The sequence below is a fragment of the Scyliorhinus torazame genome, chromosome 4 (genome assembly GCF_047496885.1).
Source record: "Scyliorhinus torazame isolate Kashiwa2021f chromosome 4, sScyTor2.1, whole genome shotgun sequence".
In the NCBI taxonomy this organism is placed as follows: Eukaryota; Metazoa; Chordata; class Chondrichthyes; order Carcharhiniformes; family Scyliorhinidae; genus Scyliorhinus; species Scyliorhinus torazame.
In genome coordinates, this window is record NC_092710.1 from 55,355,498 (window position 1) to 55,375,695 (window position 20,198).

At 44.2% G+C, this 20,198-nt stretch overlaps 1 long non-coding RNA gene across 1 annotated transcript in view; it reads right to left on the reverse strand.

The window, feature by feature from the left end:
- Positions 1-2,350: 2,350 nt before the first annotated feature.
- Positions 2,351-20,198, reverse strand: part of LOC140410224 (uncharacterized) — a 35,371-nt gene continuing 17,523 nt past the window's right edge. Inside the window, exons 2-3 of the long non-coding RNA XR_011940579.1 lie at positions 7,962-8,099; positions 2,351-2,510 (exon numbers count right to left, since the gene is read on the reverse strand). This is a non-coding gene — a long non-coding RNA (uncharacterized lncRNA). The remainder of the gene's footprint in view (positions 2,511-7,961; positions 8,100-20,198) is intronic.

Consider the following 20,198-nt stretch of genomic DNA (forward strand, 5'->3'; position numbering starts at 1 on the left):
GTGAAGTAATGCATTTTGGAAGGTCTAATATGGATGGGAAACAGTAAATGTCAGAACCATTTAGAATATTGACAGGCAAAGGGATCTGGGTGTACAGGTTCACATGTCACTGAAAGTGGCAATGCAGGTGGAGAAGGTGGTCAAGAAGGCATATTGCATGCTTGCTGTATCGGCCGGGGGATCGAGTATAAAAATTGGCAAGTCATCCTGCAGCTGTACAGAACCTTATAGACTCATAGATGTTTATAGCATAGAAACAGGCCCTTCGGCCCAGCTTGTCCATGCCGCCCAGTTTTATCACCAAGCTAGTCCCACTTGCCTGCATTTGGCTCTTATCCCTCTCTCCCCACCCTGCCCATGTAACTGTCTAACTGTTTCTTTTTTTAAAATTTAGAGTACCCAATTCATTTTTCTAATTAAGCGGCAATTTAGCATGGCCAATCCACCTAGCCTGCACATCTTTGGGCTGTGGGAGCGAAACGCACACACACACGGGGGGGAATGTGCAAACTCCACACAGACAGTGACCCAGATCGGGGATCGAATCTGGGACCTCGGCGCCACCATGCTGCAGAGCCTAACTATTTCCTAAAGGAAAAGATTCTACCCACCTCTACCACTGCCTCTGGCAGCCCGTTCCAGATGCTCACCACCCTCTGTGTGAAGAAACCTCCCATCTGGTCTCTTTTGTATCTCTCCCCTCTCATCTTAAACCTATGCCCTCTAGTTTGACTCCTCTACCTTTGGGAAAAGATGTTGCCTATCTACCTTATCTATGTGCCACATTATTTTATAGACCTTTATGAGATCACCCCTAAGCCTCCTACGCTCCAGCGAGAAAAGTCACAGCCTATCCAGCCTCTCCTTATAACTCAGACCATCAAGCCTTGTAACATCCTTGCAAATCTCTTCTGCACTCTTTCTAGTTTAACAATATCCTTCCTATAATAGGGTGACCAGAACGGAACACAGTGTTCCATGTGCGGTCTTACCAATGTCTTGTCCAACTTCAACAAGACGTCCCAACTCCTGTATTCAATATTCTGACCTATAAAACCTAGCATTCTGAATGCCTTCTTCACCACTCTGTCCACCTGCGACTCTACGAGGAGCTATGAACCTGTACCCCTAGATCTCTTTGTTCTGTAACTCTCCCCAACTCCCTACCATTAACCGAGTAGGTCCTGCCCTGATTTGATCGACTAAAATGCATCACCTCACATTTATCCAAATTAACTCCACCTGCCATTCATCGGCCCACTGGCCCAATTGGTCAAGATCCTGATGCAATCTTATATGACCTTCTTCACTATCCACTATGTCACCAATCTTGGTGTCATCTGCAAACTTACTAACCACGCCACCTCCATTCTCATCTAAATCATTAATATATATAACAAATAACAGTGGACCCAGCACCAATCCCTGAGGCACACCACTGGTCACAGGTCTCCAGTTTGAAAAACAACCCTCCACAACCACCCTTTGGCTTCAGTCGCCAAGCCAATTTTGTATCCAGTTGGCTACCTCACCCTGGATTCCGTGAGATTTAACCTTTTGCACCAACCTACCATGTAGTACCTTGTCAAAAGCCTTGGTAAATCCAAGTAGACAACGTCAACTGCACTGCCCTGATCTACCTTCATAGCTCAACATATTCTTTAGCTGATTTCTGAACTTAGCCTGTGTCAGTACATAAATGCAGGTGTTTGTGCAGCAGCTCAAAAGCTGCAGCATCAATCCCAGTTCTCTTACGAAGGGAGGTAAATATATGTCACGAAAGCCTAAATATATCATCCGGATCCACATATAATAGAACATATACACTGCCCATAAAAGAATGAAATTCGCCGAGATAGCAAACAGTAAAATGATAGATTTCCTTCGGCTCTCCATCTCTGGATCGCTGGGGCTCTCCTGACTTACATGACCTCTGATTCTCCTCCGGGCTCTGCTGGCCACTAAAATGTATCTTACGGTTAAACTATTGAGCAGCATAATGATAAAAAATGGGACACATGGGTTGAGAATATAATGAAGAAGTTCAATTACTATCCAGAACTTTGAATCCAAAATACCAAATGTTTCATAGCAAAACCAAGGGGCGTTAAAAAATTTATAGCGACCTCTCAACAGGAAGTACCAGAATATATTCTTTAAACAACTGAGAAATGACACTGTTCCAATAACGGTAACTGCAGTTTTCTGTGTGCAATATTTCACTTTCACATTCTGCCAGCAAATAGCCACAAATCGATCAAAGGTGAAAGTGACGGTGAACCAAACTGAACAGTCTGTAGTAGCATAAAGCAGCACGGCATGGATATTGCACACCGGAACATACCAAAGGAAAGAAAACTGTCTTGAATAAGAAATTGGAATCTGCCTCAACATCGAATCAAGGATAGCGACCAGCATATCCGCTGCTGCCATGGCCACCAAGTAGCATGTGGTGCCTTTGGAGAGACCACACTTTCCCTTAGATAGTATCACAATCGTCAGCAAGTTAACTGTCAGGAAAGAAAACAGACATCAAATCACAAACAACACAAAATGCAGAAGTATAAGATAGATGGAGGCCTTGGTGAGATCAGTGGAGCATATAATCCCACACCACAAGACCAATCTGTGTGCTGTGCTATAGTCAGATTTCTGAAAGTGATATATACTTAGTCCTTATTTCTCCACTCTATCCGTTATTCTTGAAGTTAGCATTAAATCTGTTTCCATCATCTTTCAGTTCGTGAATTCCAGGAATTCCAGGAAACATGCTGCCTAAAATAACAATCCCTATTTCCCTTAGATTTTGTCAATTGTCCTTGATTTGTATCCTTTGGGTATCAACCCTGCTTCCAGGAGAGATTATTTATAAAAATGTAGCATATATCACACCATATAATGTGTTTTGTTTCAATAAAGTCTCTTCTAGTTTAAGGCTCTTCCAGTTTTCATATAGTTTATTATACCTGGTATAGATTTGGAAAGTATGAACTCTACCATTTGCAATGTAACTTTGCCCCATTTAAAGCGTGTACCTTAGATACAAAACCTCATCACAGACATATACAAAGTTTTATTAACGTTCATGACAACGGTATTTTTTTGGTTTTCCCATCCAGTAATGGGATTGAATAACTATACCAGGGCTTCAGGACAAAGACAACATTTTCATAAACACACCCAGATTTGGGAATAATAATACAACCTAAATTAAACATACCCAAAAGTAAATACGGTCATTTCATTGTTGTTGCAGTTTTCAATTCCCAACTAAATATAGATGCATTTGTTCAACCTGGCTGTGTAAATCAGTAAAGACTCGGAATTCCTCCCAGGCGACATTACCGAATTTGTAAACTTGTCCTGTGGATTTATGTGAAAGTTATCGTCCAGTTTTCGTAATACCCAGAATTTGCCAAATTCCTTACATGTCCAATATATGCTTTGGTACAGTATCTGAATCATGGAATTCCAACAGTGCAGAAGGAGACCATTCGGCCCATTTAGTTTGCACCGACCCTTGGAAAGAGCACCCTACTAAAGCCTACGCCTCCACCGTATTGCTGTCAACCAGTAACGCTACCTAACTTTTCAACACTGAGGGGCAATTCAGCATGGCCAATCCACCTAACCTGCACATCTAGGGGTAACACGCCGCAATAGAACATAGAACATTACAGTGCAGTACAGGCCCTTCGGCCCTCGATGTAGCGCCGACCTGTGAAACCACTCTAAAGCCCGTCTACGCTATTCCCTTATCGTCCATATGTCTATCCAATGACCATTTGAATGCCCTTAGTGTTGACGAGTCCACTACTGTTGCAGGCAGGGCATTCCACACCCTTACTACTCTCTGAGTAAAGAACCTACCTCTGACATCTGTCCTATATCTATCTCCCCTCAATTTAAAGCTATGTCCCCTCATGCTAGACATCACCATCCGAGGAAAAAGGCTCTCACTGTCCACCCCATCCAATCCTCTGATCATCTTGTATGCCTCAATTAAGTCACCTCTTAACCTTCTTCTCTCTAACGAAAACAGCCTCAGGTCCCACAGCCTTTCCTCATAAGATCTTCCCTCCATACCAGGCAACATTCTGGTAAATCTCCTCTGCACCCTTTCCAATGCTTCCACATCCTTCCTATAATGCGGCGAACAGAATTGCACGCAATACTCCAATTGCGGCCGCACCAGAGTTTTGTACAGCTGCAACATGATGGCTCCGAAACTCAATCCCACTACCAATAAAAGCTAACACACCGTTCGCCTTCTTAACAACCCTCTCAACCTGGGTGGCAACTTTCAGGGATCTATGTACATGGACACCGAGATCTCTCTGCTCATCCACACTGCCAAGAATCTTACCATTAGCCCAGTACTCTGTCTTCCCGTTATTCCTTCCAAAATGAATCACCTCACACTTTTCTGCATTAAACCCCATTTGCCACCTCTCAGCCCAGCGCTGCAGCTTATCTATGTCCCTCTGTAACTTGTAACATCCTTCCGCACTGTCCACAACTCCACCGACTTTAGTGTCATCTGCAAATTTACTCACCCATCCTTCTACGCCCTCCTCCAGGTCATTTATAAAAATGACAAACAGCAGTGGCCCCAAGACAGATCCTTGTGGTACACCACTAGTAACTGGACTCCAGTCTGAACATTTCCCATGAACTACCACCCTTTGTCTTCTTCCAGCTAGCCAATTTCTGATCCAAACTGCTAAATCACCCTGAATCCCATGCCTCCATATTTTCTGCAGTAGCCTACCGTGGGGAACCTTATCAAACGCTTTACTGAAATACATATACACCACATCAACTGCTTTACCCTCATCCACCTGTTTGGTCACCTTCTCTAAGAACTCAATAAGGTTTGTGAGGCACGACCTACCCTTTACAAAACCGTGTTGACTATCGCTAATCAAATTATTCCTTTCCAGATGAAGATACATTCTATCTCTTATAAACCTTTCCAATTTTGCCCACAATAGAAGTAAGGCTCACTGGTCTATAGTTACCGGGGTTGTCTCAACTCCCCTTCTTGAACTAAGGAACAACATTTGCTATCCTCCAGTCTTCTGGCACTATTCCTGTAGACAAAGATGACTTAAAGATCAAAGCCAAAGGCTCAGCAATCTCCTCCCTAGCTTCCAGAGAATCCTAGGATAAATCCCATCCATCAGGGGACTTATCTATTTTCACACTTTCCAGAATTGCTAACACCTCCTCCTTATGAATCCTTCTAGTCTAGTAGCCTGAATCTCAGTATTCTCCTCGACAACATTGTCTTTTTCCTGTGTGAATACTGATGACAAATATTCATTTAGCACCTCTCCTATCTCCTCGGACTCCAAGCACAACTTCCCACTACTGTACTTGACTGGCCCTACTCTTACCCTAGTCATTCGTTTACTCCTGACATATCTAGCGAAAGCTTTAGGGTTATCCTTGATCCTACCTGCCAAAGACTTCTCATGTCCCCTCCTGGCTCTTCTTAGCTCTCTCTTTAGGTCCTTCCTAGCTAACTTGTAACTCTCGAGCGTCCTAACTGAACCTTCATGTCTCATGTCTCATCTTTACATAAGCCTCCTTCTTCCTCTTGACTGCTTTAGTAAAACACGGTTCTCTTGCTCGACCACTTCCTCCCTGCCTGACAGGTACATACTTATTAAGGACATGCAGTAGCTGTTCCTTTATCAAGCTCCACATTTCCATTGTGCCCATCTCCTGCAGTTTTCTTCTCCATCTGATGCATCCTAAGTCTTGCCTCATCGCATCATAATTGCCTTTCCCCCAGATATAACTCTTGCCCTGCGGTATATACCTATCCCTTTCCATCACTAAAGTACACTTAATCGAATTGTCGTCACTATCACCAAAGTGCTCACCTACCTCCAAATCTAACACCTGTCCTGGTTCATTACCCAGTACCAAATCCAAAATGGCCTCGCCTCTCGTTGGCCTATCTACATACTGTGTCAGGAAACTCTCCTGCACACATTGGACAAAAACAGGCCCATCTAAAGTACTCAAACTATAGCCTTTCCAGTCAATATTTGGAAAGTTAAAGTCCCCCATAACAACTACCCTGTTGCTTTCGCTCCTATCCAGAATCATCTTTGCAATCCTTTCGTCTACATCTCTGGAACTTTTCGGAGGCCTATAGGAAACCCCTAACAGGGTGACCTCTCCTTCCCTGTTTCTAACCTCAGTCCATACTACCTCAGTAGACGAGTCCTCATCAAATGTCCTTTCTGCCACCGTAATACTGTCCTTGACTAACAATGCCACCCCTCCCCCTCTTTTACCACCTTCCCTGAGCTTACTGAAATATCTAAACCCCGGCACCTGCAACAACCATTCCTGTCCCTGCTCTATCCATGTCTCCGAAATGGCCACAACATCAAAGTCCCAGGTACCAACCCATGCCGCAAGTTCACCCACCTTATTCCGGATGCTCCTGGCATTGAAGAAGACACACTTTAAACCACCTTCCTGCCTGCCGGTACACTCCTGCAACTTTGAAACCTTACTCATGACCTCACTACTCTGAACCTCCTGTATACTGGAGCTACAATTCAGGTTCCCAAGCCCCTGCTGAACTAGTTTAAACCCTCCCGAAGAGCATTCGCAAATTTCCCCCCCAGGATATTGGTACCCCTCTGGTCCAGGTGTAGACCATCCCATTTGGAGAGGTCTCACCGACCCCAGAATGAGTCCCAATTATCCAGAAATCTGAAACCCTCCCTCCTGCAATGGTTAGCTCTACTGCCTCACGACGCTGAGGTCCCAATATTCCGGCTCTGGGTCACTGTCCGTGTGGAGTTTGCACATTCTCCCCGTATCTGCGTGGGTTTTGCCCCCACAACCCAAAGATGTGCAGGGTAGGTGGATTTGCCCCGCTAAATTGCCCCTTAATTGAAAATGATGAATTAGGCACCCTAAATTTTTAATTAAAAAAAAAGAAAAAAACCCTGCACATCTTTGGACTATTGGAGGAAACGGGAGCACACGGAGGAAACCCATGCAGACATGGGGGTAATTTGAAAAAGCCATAGTCACCCAAGGCCCTGGCATTGTGAGGCAGCAGTGTTAACTACTGTGCCACCCATTATCATTATCATTATTATCATTAGTAAGTTCACTGCCTTCACCGATAAACTTCAGCACAATCTTTAGAAGCCCATGTAAAATCTGATTAATAAATATATCCCTGGTTGCAAATGCTGAAACGGTCTTCACTTCTAACTTCAAATATTGCATCTCTTAAAATCATGCACTTGCAGTCAGGTGGTCTTAGTTTGAATAAATATGTACAGATTTGAATGACGGTGGGACCACATTTATCTGGATGACAGGGAATATGTAGACCTGCTGTAAATGTTGCCATTCACTCAGAAATGTCCTGTAAATGCTGAGACACATTCAGAAACAGCCTATCATTAAGGACACTCTCAGAAGCCACCTGTCAATATCGACCAACATACACTAATGTCTTGTCCATATCGAAGAAGACAGTTAAAGGCTTTGAGTTAAACTGAGACACTCACAGGTCGATTTACATTCCATGTGTCCCTTGTAAATTCTATGACTCCCAACATAATCTACAGACTCGATGTAGACACTGACAGATCACAAAGATATTCGTATATGCTGTTAAAAAAATCTAAGGGTTCTGCGTTATCACTGAAGCAAAATCTTTTTAATACTGATAGGTCCCGCGTTTAATCTCATATGGATCCCTTTGTCAATAGTGACCACCTGACTCACAGGAATTTGAACCACAGTAGAGACAGCATTAAGTAACCAGCAATATTGTAAAACATGCTGTAATACTTATAATTGAGATTAGCAGAATACCGGGTACAACATAAAACACGACAGTGTAATGTTAATGTCAAAAACAACAATGTAGTTTAACAGAGTTACTAAGATAAGAGTTAAATATAGATCCTTACTCGGAACACCAACAGCGACAAGAAAGGGATAGTAAATCTTCTGGATGTCATAAAGTACATCTTGTATCTGGAACACCAGACTCCAATTCATTATTCAGCCCACAATGGAATCAATGTTGCAGTTGATGCTTCTGCAGTCTGGGAAAACATGTCAAAATGAAGCACGTATTCATAGTGAAGGTAAACCCTCTAGTGAAACAATTAGGGCCCATAGAGACTAATATTAATTCCAGTCACTGAACATACACGTTCAGTTAATACTTTGAACATCATCATTTATTAAATCACAAAGTGATTACCTGGACAATGCTGTAGATTCCGGAATGTTTCCAGGATACCGGACTCACCAAAATCCGGAACTTGCATTTTTAACCTGGTCCGGCCCTGTACCCCTTTCTTTGCCTCATCCATCTATTATTGTACGAGTGCAACAGGGCTGCACATTGCAAAACACCGTGACTGTTGTGTATGTGTGTGAACGAAACCTACTGTTTTATTTCATCTTATCTCGAGTTTGCTGCGCAATTTAGTCACAGAACATTCGAGTACTCCGAACCTAAGGGTTGGTGAAAATACACGATTTACAAGGTGGGGGAGGGGGGATCAAAAATCAAAAATGCCTGTCTGTTTCTAGGTGCGTAGTGAGAGGAGAAATCAAGACTTTGTTTTATAAATTTAGAGTACCCAATTCATTTTTTCCAATTAAGGGCCAATTTAGCGTGGCCAATCCACCCACCCTGCACATCTTTGGGTTGTGGGGGCGAAACCCATGCAAACACGGGGATAAAATGCAAACCCCACACTGACAGTGACCCAGAGCTGGGATTGAACCTGGGACCTCGACGCCGTGAGGCAGCAGAGCTAACCACTGCGCCAGCGTGCTGCCCAAATCAAGGTTTCTTATATTAATCTCCCTCCTTTTTTTAATATCCGTTCATGGGATGTGGCATCACCTGTGGCTGGGCCAGCACTTAGTGACTAAACCTGAGGCAATTCAGAGTCAACCACATTGCTGTGGGTCTGGAGTCACAGATAAGCCAGGCCAGGTGAGGTAAGGACGGCAAATTTCTTTTCCTGAAGAAAATTCCAGATGAACCTTTAATAACAATATGCCGTGGTGGGATTCAGATGTTTGGTCCACAGAGGATTATCTTGGGTCACCCGGTTACCACGCGAGCTATGCGAGCGGCAATAACAGTAGCCACCCCTTCCCCCAAAAATTGAACACATGGAAAATAATGATCAATTCAAGGATAGTAAACATGAATTTGTGAAAGGGAAGTTCATCTTTGATGAACATATTGGCGGTTCTTTAGCTTGTTACTTGTTGCACAGATAAACAAACTGAGTGGAGTTGGATTTTCAGAAGACTTTGATAAGTTCTCACAGCGGAGGCTAAGAAACAAAGTGAGGGCGCAGGGCATTGGGAGCAATGTACTCGGATGGACGATGAATTGCGTCACAGACAAACAACATAGAAGAGGAAAAAGAGTGTCATTCTCAGGATGGCTGTCTTTTACGGGTGGGGAATCACAAGCATCAGGGCTAGGGCCACATCTGGTCACAATCCATATAAATGGTTTAGATTGCAATGTTTCCAAATTTGTTAATGGCACAGAACTAGATGGAAATGGCGGTTGTGAGGAAGATGCTAGGAGGCTTCAAGTGGACTTGTACGGGCTAAGTGAATGGGCACGGACATGGCAGATGGAGTGCCGTACGAATGAATATACAGTTATCCACTTTGGTAGAAAAAGAGGCAGACGGAATATTCCTAAAATGGCGAGAGATTGGGAAGTGTTGGTTCCAACGGTATCAGGCTCGTTAATAATACACTGAAAGCTCGCATGTAGGTTCAGCAAACAATTATGGGGGAGATTTTTGTGGGCCTTCATTGCAAAGACATTTGAGCACTCAAATAGGGATGAATTTCTGCAATTTCTAGAGTCTTGGTGAGATGGCATCAAGAGTATTATGTACATGGAGAGATTGCACTGAAAGTTCACCAGATGTTAGCACTTACCCTGCTCCTAAAACCATTCACCCAGAGATACTCAAGTGGGGAAATAAGCTACCTACATCTACTCAGGAGGAAAAGTAAATGTGAAACTGCAACATGCGATCACTGGTACTACAATAACACCCGCCTCGACAGAAGGAAATGAGTTGTGGGTTGCTTGAATGTGTACATTCACTAATGCTCCTGCAAATCTATATTTACTCTCTCACATTCCTCCAAACACTGTCACTGAATCTGGACAGTGTTAAAGGATAGCCTGCCTTTCACCGGGTCATTTCAGACAGTCTGGTGATGGTCAGAGTTTTTACAGGCTCTGATGGTGACAATACATATTGAGGGATTCCCAGCTGTTTTAGGATATAGTACCAACAAGTTTTGTGTTCCATTTTTGTTTTAGCCTGTGCAGTGGTCACCAAGCCAGGCAAAGTGCTCCCAAAGTAGCTAAAAAGACCTTTCTGAGCCCCCCGCTGAACTTTTTCCGGGACACTATTCAATCACACGAGTCATTGATCAGGGTGTCCCAGACCTCCAGTCCTGGTTCCCTGTCAATTTGCTGCACAAAAGCCTTCGCCAGTGTGAAAACTGTTCAAGAGTGCCCAACACATCACACCCTGGTGGCAATTTCTCAGCCCAAGACCGTAAGAAACTACAGAGAGTCCAGAAACCGCCTCCCATCCATTGACTCCATCTACGCCTCCCGTTGCCTTGGGAAAGCAGGCAGCAGAATCAAAGACCCCTCCCGCCTGGGTTATTATCTCTTCCAACCTCTTCCATCAGGCAGGAGATACAAAAGTCTGAGAATAGGCACCAACAGATTCAAACCAGCTTCTTCCCCGCTGTTACCAGACTCCGAAATGACCCTCTTATGAGCTAAACTATCATCTCCACACATCTTCTCTACTGAGTAGTACTACATTCCGTATGCTTCACCCGATGTCTGTGTCTATGCATTTACATTGTGTATCTATCGTGTGTCTTATGTACTTTCATGTATGGAACGACCTGTCTGGACTGTTTAGTAAGGGGAGGTCTTGCCTGACAAACCTGTTAGAGTTCTTTGAAGAGATAACAAGTAGGTTAGACCAAGGAGAGCCAATGGATGTTATCTATCTTGACTTCCAAAAGGCCTTTGATAAGGTGCCTCACGGGAGACTGCTGAGTAAAATAAGGGCCCATGGTATTCGAGGCAAGGTACTAACATGGATTGACGACTGGCTGTCAGGCAGAAGGCAGAGAGTTGGGATAAAAGGTTCTTTTTCGGAATGGCAACCGGTGACGAGTGGTGTCCCGCAGGGTTCAGTGTTGGGGCCACAGCTGTTCTCTTTATATATTAACGATCTAGATGACGGGACTGAGGGCATTCTGGCTAAGTTTGCCGATGATACAAAGATAGGTGGAGGGGCAGGTAGTATGGAGGAGGTGGGGAGGCTGCAGAAAGATTTAGACAGTTTAGGAGAGTGGTCCAAGAAATGGCTGATGAAATACAACGTGGGCAAATGCGAGGTCTTGCACTTTGGAAAAAGGAATAGAGGCGTGGACTATTTTCTAAACGGTGACAAAATTCATAATGCTGAAGTGCAAAGGGACTTGGGAGTCCTAGTCCAGGATTCTCTAAAGGTAAACTTGCAGATTGAGTCCGTAATTAAGAAAGCAAATGCAATGTTGTCATTCATCTCAAGAGGCTTGGAATATAAAAGCAGGGATGTGCTTCTGAAGCTTTATAAAGCATTAGTTAGGCCCCATTTGGAATACTGTGAGCAATTTTGGGCCCCACACCTCAGGAAGGACATACTGGCACTGGAGCGGGTCCAGCGGAGATTCACACGGATGATCCCAGGAATGGTAGGCCTAACATACGATGAACGTCTGAGGATCCTGGGATTATATTCATTGGAGTTTAGGAGGTTGAGGGGAGATCTAATAGAAACTTACAAGATAATGAATGGCTTAGATAGGGTGGATGTAGGGAAGTTGTTTCCATTAACAGGGGATACTAGGACCCGGGGGCACAGCCTTAGAATAAAAGGGAGTCACTTTAGAACAGAGATGAGGAGAAATTTCTTCAGCCAGAGAGTGGTGGGTATGTGGAATTCATTGCCACAGAGGGCGGTGGAGGCCGGGACGTTGAGTGTCTTTAAGACAGAAGTTGATAAATTCTTGATTTCTCGAGGAATTAAGGGCTATGGAGAGAGAGCGGGTAAATGGAGTTGAAATCAGCCATGATTGAATGGTGGAGTGGACTCGATGGGCCAAATGGCCTTACTTCCACTCCTATGTCTTATGGTCTTATGGACTGTACGTAGAACAATATTCACTGTACCTCGATACAGCAGATCAATCAATACAATCCAGTTGGTGTGGAAGATGGAGTTCGGTGGGTGGGCTGTGGGATCTCTGATGAGGAACTGTTTTTTAATGGTGGCGTCTTGATTCAATTGCTGCTGCCACAGGGCCCGTCGTGTTATTTACCGGCACAATGTTCTTAACCATACAAGCTGGCATGATGGGAGGCATGCAGCCAATGGATTGGGAAGGTTTTGTGCAGCAGCAGGCTTGGGTGATGTGAACCGACTCCAGGGGATTTCATGTTGAAATCGCCCCCTGTTTGCAAGGGTGTTGGTCAGGATTGGGAATGAGGGGAGCTGGGTTTATTGGAGGGGCCCAAGATGATGCACATTGTTGCGTTGAGTTGGGGATTGACAAGATTGATATGGGATGACTTGGACCATATTGGTGCCCAGTACTCCGCAATTGTGTAGATGAGAGAAAGAGCTGAGGTCCTTAAGATTTAACAATGTGCACCTCATAAAGTACCAGCACTCCTCCTGGGGAGGAGTTTGTTTCGCGCTTTGGTCTTCTCTGTCTCACAGTAGTTGGTCACCTTTGCAACATTATTGGTTAGTTTAGGTTTCTGCTTTCAAAAAAGCCCGAGACTGAGAGGCACAGCAGATATCAAAAACATAGAAGTTACAGTGCAGACGAAGGCTATTCGGTCCATCGATTCTGCACCGGCCCTTGGAAAGAGCACTCTACTTAACCCCACGCCTCAACCCTATCCCCGTTATCCCACCTAACCTTTTGGACACTAAGGGGCAATTTAGCATGGCCAATCCACCTAACTTGCACATCTTTGGGCTGTGGGAGGAAACCGCAGCACCCAGAGGAAACCCACGCACACCCGGGGAGAAAGTGCAAATGACATCTGAACAGTTTCTGAATGGCGGCATGGTAGCACAGTGGTTAGCACTGTTTCTTCACAGCTCCAGGGTCCCAGGTTCCATTCCCGGCTTGGGTCACTGTCTGTGCAGAGTCTGCACGTTCTCCCCGTGTGTGCGTGGGTTTCCTCCGGGTGCGTTGGTTTCCTCCCACAGTCCAAAGATGTGCACGTTAGGTGGATTGGCCATGCTAAATTGCCCTCAGTGTCCAAAAAGGTTGGGTGGGATTACTGGGTAATGGAGATAGAGTGGAGGTGTGTGCTTAGATAGGGTGCTCATTCCAAGGGCAGGTGCAGACTCAATGGGCTGAATGGCCTCCTTCTGCGCGGTAAATTCTATACCACACAGACTGTTTCCCAAGGCTGAAATTGGACCCGGATCCCTGCAACTCTGAAGCAGCAGTGCTAACCACTGTGCCACAGTGCCACCATTCAGATTGCAATCTGATATCGTCAGCATTGATGATCTTACTAAACATGTTTGGAGGCAGATCGCTGATATAATTTTGGAAAAGCATTGTGGCTAGAACAGTCCCTGGGGAAACTCTTTGGGCTTTTGCTTCCAGGCACGAGTCCCCTCACCCATGCTCACCCTGAATTCTCTATCTCAGAATAAGAGTTTGATGGTGCCAAAAACCCATCGGGAGAGCACTCTTAGGATTTGGACAAGGAGACCAATGTGTCAGACCATGACGAATGAGATCGAAAAGCCAGCACCTGTTTGAGGCTATTTTCAAATAAATTTTCAATTGCTGTGGTTAGTGCAAGAATGTTGTCTGTGCTTCACCCCGGCTTGGTCAGCTTTCAAGATTTTCTCCACCTCTGGCATGGAGCCGCTGGAAGATGAGGTATTCCGGGAGCTTGTAGCAGGCAGAGAGCAGAGATATTGATCGGTAGCTTGAAGGTACGTTTGTGTCTTTGACTGGATTTGTGAGGCTGAGGAATATCGACATGTGCTCGGGTTCTCCCTTCACTGGTAGTCTTGGTGAGGGACTGGTTTAACACAGTGGGCTAAATAGCTGGCTCGTAAATGCAGAACAATGCCAGCAGTGCGGGTTCAATTCCCGTACCAGTCTCCCCGAACAGGCGCCGGAATGTGGCGACTAGGGGCTTTTCATGGTAACTTCATTGAAGCCTACTTGTGACAATAAGCAATTATTATTATTAATCGAGCCAACCAGCAGCGGGCATGTTTGCCAATGTGTTTGAGGACCTCAGGAAGAAAGTTGCCACAGGTCGGGCACAATGGTGTTCAGCAGCAGTGCCAGGCTTTGATGTTTTTGCAGCACGTTGTAGAATTCCACTCAGTGAAGTGCTCGGGGCAGGACCTGAAATTGTAATGCCTTCGAAATGCTCTCCACTCTGTCTTTATTTGATTCTTCACATTATACTCCAGGGGTGCCTATCCCATATGGGAGAGAGAGGTTGCTACGTTGTTGGCATTTACTATAATAGGCGTTAGGGGCTTCTCCAAGGTAGCATAGGAACTTCCAGGAGTTCTGGATGGAATAGGTGAAATACAAGTTTCGATTGGTTTCTTGCCATGTAGCTTGCCAGGTAGAGTCCATCAAATGATCAAATATATCTGGCTCACCAGTTTCCCTGTAGTGCTGAAGGAGAGGGTGTACACTAAGTGATATCTATTTGGGATGGATTTGGAGGCAACTTTGTAGAATGCTTTGCAGATGGGGCTGTGTGCCCACTCTAAGGTAGCATGGCATCGCTACAACATTTTCTAGTCTTGTAGCATTTCTCCCAATTGGCTTTGCGTCAGTTCCATCCTGCAATAAGGTGAAAATATTGAGGATGCTGAAAATCTGGAATAAAAACTGGAAATGCTGGAAAAATAATCTCACCAGAGCTGAGAACACCCGCGGAGTGAAAAACAGAGCTGACATTTGGAGTCCGCGGGTTCATCTTTGGTGATGAAAAAAATGAGAAATTTTATTTGGTTTTTGGTTTATTTTTGGGGGTTTATTTCGGTTTAAGAAGGAGTTGTGTCGCTGAGCAAAATAGAAGTTCTACGATAGATGGAGCTAAGAAAGATTTGAGAAATACTCTATGGAACAGAGCAAAAACCGAGTTCATGATAGTGTTAAAGACTAAAGAAGGTGCTGATAGTAGCACAAAGGTAGCAGAATATTTTAATAACAGAACCAAGGTCAGCGCAGAGTAAAGTAAAAACTTAGAGCAAATAACAGCTGATCCTGGGGACGGGGTGGGGGCAGTATTGGGAACAATTGGATTTAAACATTTATTTCACCCGATCTGACTACGAACCTACAGAGTGTTTTTTTCCAGTGTTTTCTGTTTTCAACATGAAAATCCAATTATTTCTTCTCGACATTGCCCTTTGATTTAAAGCCAAGGATTGAATGCAGAGGTAGAGATTCCACTGATGTTTGAACTTAGGATCATCTGTTTAAAAAAGAGTCACTTTAACTACCTCCACCAAAGCGTGCACCAGCATTCTAATTCACAGTCTAAATTTGTATCTCAATCTGTTGTCTCAACCATCTGTTTTGTTCAGCTGTTCTATGGTATATGCCTGTGCGAATTCATCTGCACTCGTCTTTGAAAGTTTTCAAATGGTGTTTATTGTGGGGAAAGTGTGAGACAAACCCTTGAATGCAAGAAAGTTCATTTGGTTTTGTCATGTGAGAGTGCCTTTAAGAATTGGATGCTGAAGAAATGTATCTTTAACAGATGAAGCTGATCATATTACTGAAGTGATGTCACGGGGGGGGGGCGGCTGAGCTCACTTCTGCTTTTGGTTTCAGTTTGAAAAAGCAGCTTGTGTGTGTCTGGGTGTTTCCAGAGAGCTGCAGGAAGAAAAGCAAGGTGCTGGAGCTGAAGTCAACCAAGCTGATATATCTCTGCCATCCAACAGAAAATATATATTAACTGTGACCTGGTGTGTTACTGTTTAAGGTTTGAAGCCTTTTGGATGTTTGAAGGAACATTTTGAGGGATTATTTAGTGTTGTATTATTTTCTGGGTTTTCTTTGAAGTAAGGGGTGTTCAGAGATCCAATGTTTATTAAATAGGTTAATTTGAGTTCATGGAATAAACATTGTTTTGTTTTAAAAACCACGTGTCCATAATTGTAATCCCACACCTGGGGAACAAGCCGTGTGCTTCAAAAGCAACAATCCATTAAAGGGAGAGGTTGGGTGAACTCCATGATACATTTTGGGGTTCTGAAAACACCTCGCCCTCGTCCACACAGCACTATCGCCGCAAGACTGCACGTCCCTGGACACTGAGGGGCAATTCATCATGGCCAATCCACCTAAACTGCACATCTTTGGACTGTGGGAGAAAACTGGAGCACCCGGAGGAAACGTGGAAAATGTACAAACTCCACCCAGAAATTGACCCAAGGGTGGAATTGAATCTGGGCTCCTCAGGCAGCAATGCACTGTGCCGCCTGTATGTAAAGTTGTCATAGTTCCAGCTGACAATGGGGTGATTTTTCCCTTTGGGGGAGAGCTGTCTGGTGGCTATTTACCCTGAGGGTCAACATATCTTAAGCGAGGGGGAAAGGTTGAGAAGGGGGAAACCTTCATGGATAACCTCAGCTTGTAATTGAACCCTCTCTTCTGGCCTGGCATTTCATGGCAAACCAGCTGCCCAACCAATTGAGCTAAACCGGCCCAGTTTAAAGATAAATTGTGTGACTGTTAGAGGTGTTAGTAGATCTGTCAAACCACAGTCATCATTAAAATGTTGCACTTTTTATCACTCCCCATTCTTCCCTGTATTCAATGACAGAAATCAACCAATTCTTCCCTTTCCATCAGTTTTATCAGTTATCGACGGTAATAATTCAAAGCGCTTCCTTAAATAATAATCTCCAAACATAATATTGATCCAATCTGGCTTCTTTGTATTGGCAAATCCAAATATTTTTATTCGGATTTTCTGAGGTCGATTTAGTCTTCATTACATCCGTCTGCACGCTATTTTGTGTTGTTAATTTTTTCTGGTTTGCTTTAGTCTCCATTCTTTATTCCTTCATGTTAGATTGGGACGGTTGCGAATCAGCCACTCAAAACCTCATCTGGACACATTTTTGTTACTTTCCTCTAAACATTACAGCTCTCTTCGCATTTTACATCATGAATCATTTCCTCTCCCGTCCTCACTCACAGACCTTCACTTTTAGCACACCCTGCCCCATCCCGCCTGAAGATGTGAAGGTGTTGAATTATTGATCCTGGTCAATTTCCTGCTGCTTTGTACCAGCCGTTTAATCAATGTAACAGTGCCACAATTATCCAGCTGTGGTGAGCCAGTGGTTCGGAAATTGTACCTTGAGTGTTGTACGTGGGGTTCAGTGTGAACGTTCAAACACTGCTCGCAGCCCCATGATTGACATTATTCCCTTCTTCCATCAGCTCGCTGACTTGAAAAGATTAAATTGAATCCATCGACATAGAACTTGGAAACACAAATAATGTGTAAGGTTCATTGAAATTATGTTGATTTGTCAACACTCAAAAACGGATGAACAACAAACTCAGAAGAAAGGTTGAAAATGTATTTTAATAAATGACCGACAATGTTTGGGAACAAAAGCAGGAGCTTCAGCGCGCTTTGGTTTCATTTCCATGATGTGGAGATACCGGCGTTGGACTGGGGTGGGCACAGTAAGATGTCTTACAACACCAGGTTAAAGTCCAACAGGTTTGTTTGGAATCACTAGCTTTCGGAGAGCAGCTCCTTCATCAGATGACTGAAGAGGTGGGTTCCACAAACACACATCTAGACAAAGTCAATGATGCAAGGTGATACTTTGAATGTGAGTCTTTGCAGATTTTATTTCAAGTTTGAGGAGATTTATCTGCGCCTCTGATCGCAGTCGGTCTCGACGCTGGAATCTTCCAATAACATCACAGAACACATTGAAATGAGACGCCCTCACCATTCGGCCATGGGAGCTCTGCAGAAACACTCAAGTAAATGTCACTGTTGCATTCAAGCACCTGCATTATGGCATGGAAAATATTATGAATGCCGTGTCCTGATCCACTGCTGAAGCTGAATTCTGACTCTTTTCTATAAATGTTGTGTTGTTTTCACAGAGAAACAGAGGACACCACACGGCAGGCGGTGGAGAGAATGTGTTCTCATGCCTTGCAATTTCACTGAACTATTTATTTAGGTCTTAAAATAAAGACATTGGAAAAAAAGTAGAACAGTGGCATTATTTGGACACAGTTAGGTCAAGGAATTTGGGTTTGATTGTTCACTTTTCTAACCAATGTCGGAATAACTGTCCAGTTAGAATTTACCACTTTCTCCAGTCATTTCCTGAAATTAGTTTGCGTAGCTGCATAAATGCCAGTAGCTTGTCCAGTAGCTCAAAGACAATTACACATTACCTGTTTGGGAGGCGATACATTTCAGAGATGTAATTTCAGGTGGGTAATGCATGGCTAAGTCGTTAGTCACAGATCAAACAGCAGCTGTAAACCACAATAAAACTCTCTGACATAGTGAACAGGAAAATAACGGATTTCCTTCAGTTTCCCATCTCTGGATTATTCTGATTCTTACTGTTCTCAACCTGCAGTTCTTTGCAGACCATGGTAACTATTAAAATGCCGCTGATTATCAATAATAATAACAACAATAATCTTTATTAGTGTCACAATTAGGCTCACATTAACACTACAATGAAGTAAACAAAGAATATATAAAAACAAACAGAAGTAATGGTAATATTACTTCAGTACCAAAAGTCCCAGATTAGGAAACCCACGCCAGGACAGAAACCCCAGTGAGTATTGTTAATGAAAGTAAAAATACTGCGGATACTTGAAATCTCAAGAAGCAACACCCGAGCACTCCAAAACGCTGCAAGATTTCCATCATGTTTCCCAATGGCCCCTCCGGATTCCCAACATATAAATGCATATAGTGAGACCCTATGCTCCACCACTTCTCTAACTATCCTTTGCCAAGTTTTAGAAGCTCTCAGCGCCATGGCTAGCGGCTCTACTGCCAACGCAAATAACAAAGGAGAGATTGGACATCCCTGCCTAGTACCCTGGTATAGGAGAAAGGGCTCAGACAGAGGTCACTTTGTTAATGCATACACTGGCAAATGGAACTGCATTCAATAGCTGCACCAATGCTATGAAGCCCGGTCCAAACCTAAATGTCTTTAATATTGTGAACAGGTAGTCCCATTCTACCTGGTCGAACGCCTTCTCTGCATCAAGTGAAAAAATGATCGCCAGAACCAAACCCTCCCCAGGGGTGAGAGCCACGTTCGGCAGCCTTGTCCCGTTTGCTGTCAACCTCTGCCCCTATACAAATCCCATTTGGTCTTTTCCCACCACCTCCGGAAGACAAGGCTCCAGTCTTAACGCCTACATCTTGCCAGGATGCCGTCAACAAATCCATTTGAAGGCTGCCTCAAGGCGACCTGCCATTTGTGCAAACCAATTCTTTGAGCCTGCAAGTCTGGATGCGTCCACGCGAGATCAGACGATATGACCCGCAGACTGTGGGGTATTCGTTCTTCTTCAGGAGCAGAGAAATCGATGCCTGCCCTAGTGAATATGGCAAGGCACCTCTCTCAAAGGAACCCCTGAGCATTCCCAATAACAGAGGACCCAGCTGATCTAGGAATTTTTCATAACATTCCACGGGAAACCCATCGAGTTCCGGTGCCCTCTCCGAAGTATAAACTTTAGCGCCTCCTTGATCTCCTCCAAATTTAACGGGGCATCTAGTTCCTCCTGCACCTCCTCTCCCACCTTGGGAAATTCCAACTCCCACAGAAATTCCACCATACCTCTCATCCCGAGGTGGTTCGGACTTGTAGAACCCCTCGTAGAAGGCACAAACTGCCTCAATTACCTTCTCCTGAGGCGAAACCAGCCTCCAATCCTGCGCTCTAATGTGGACAACCCCCCTCAGCCTCCCATTTCCTCAGTTAATATGCAAGGAGCCGACTTGCCTTCTCTCCATACTCATAGATTCCCCCTTC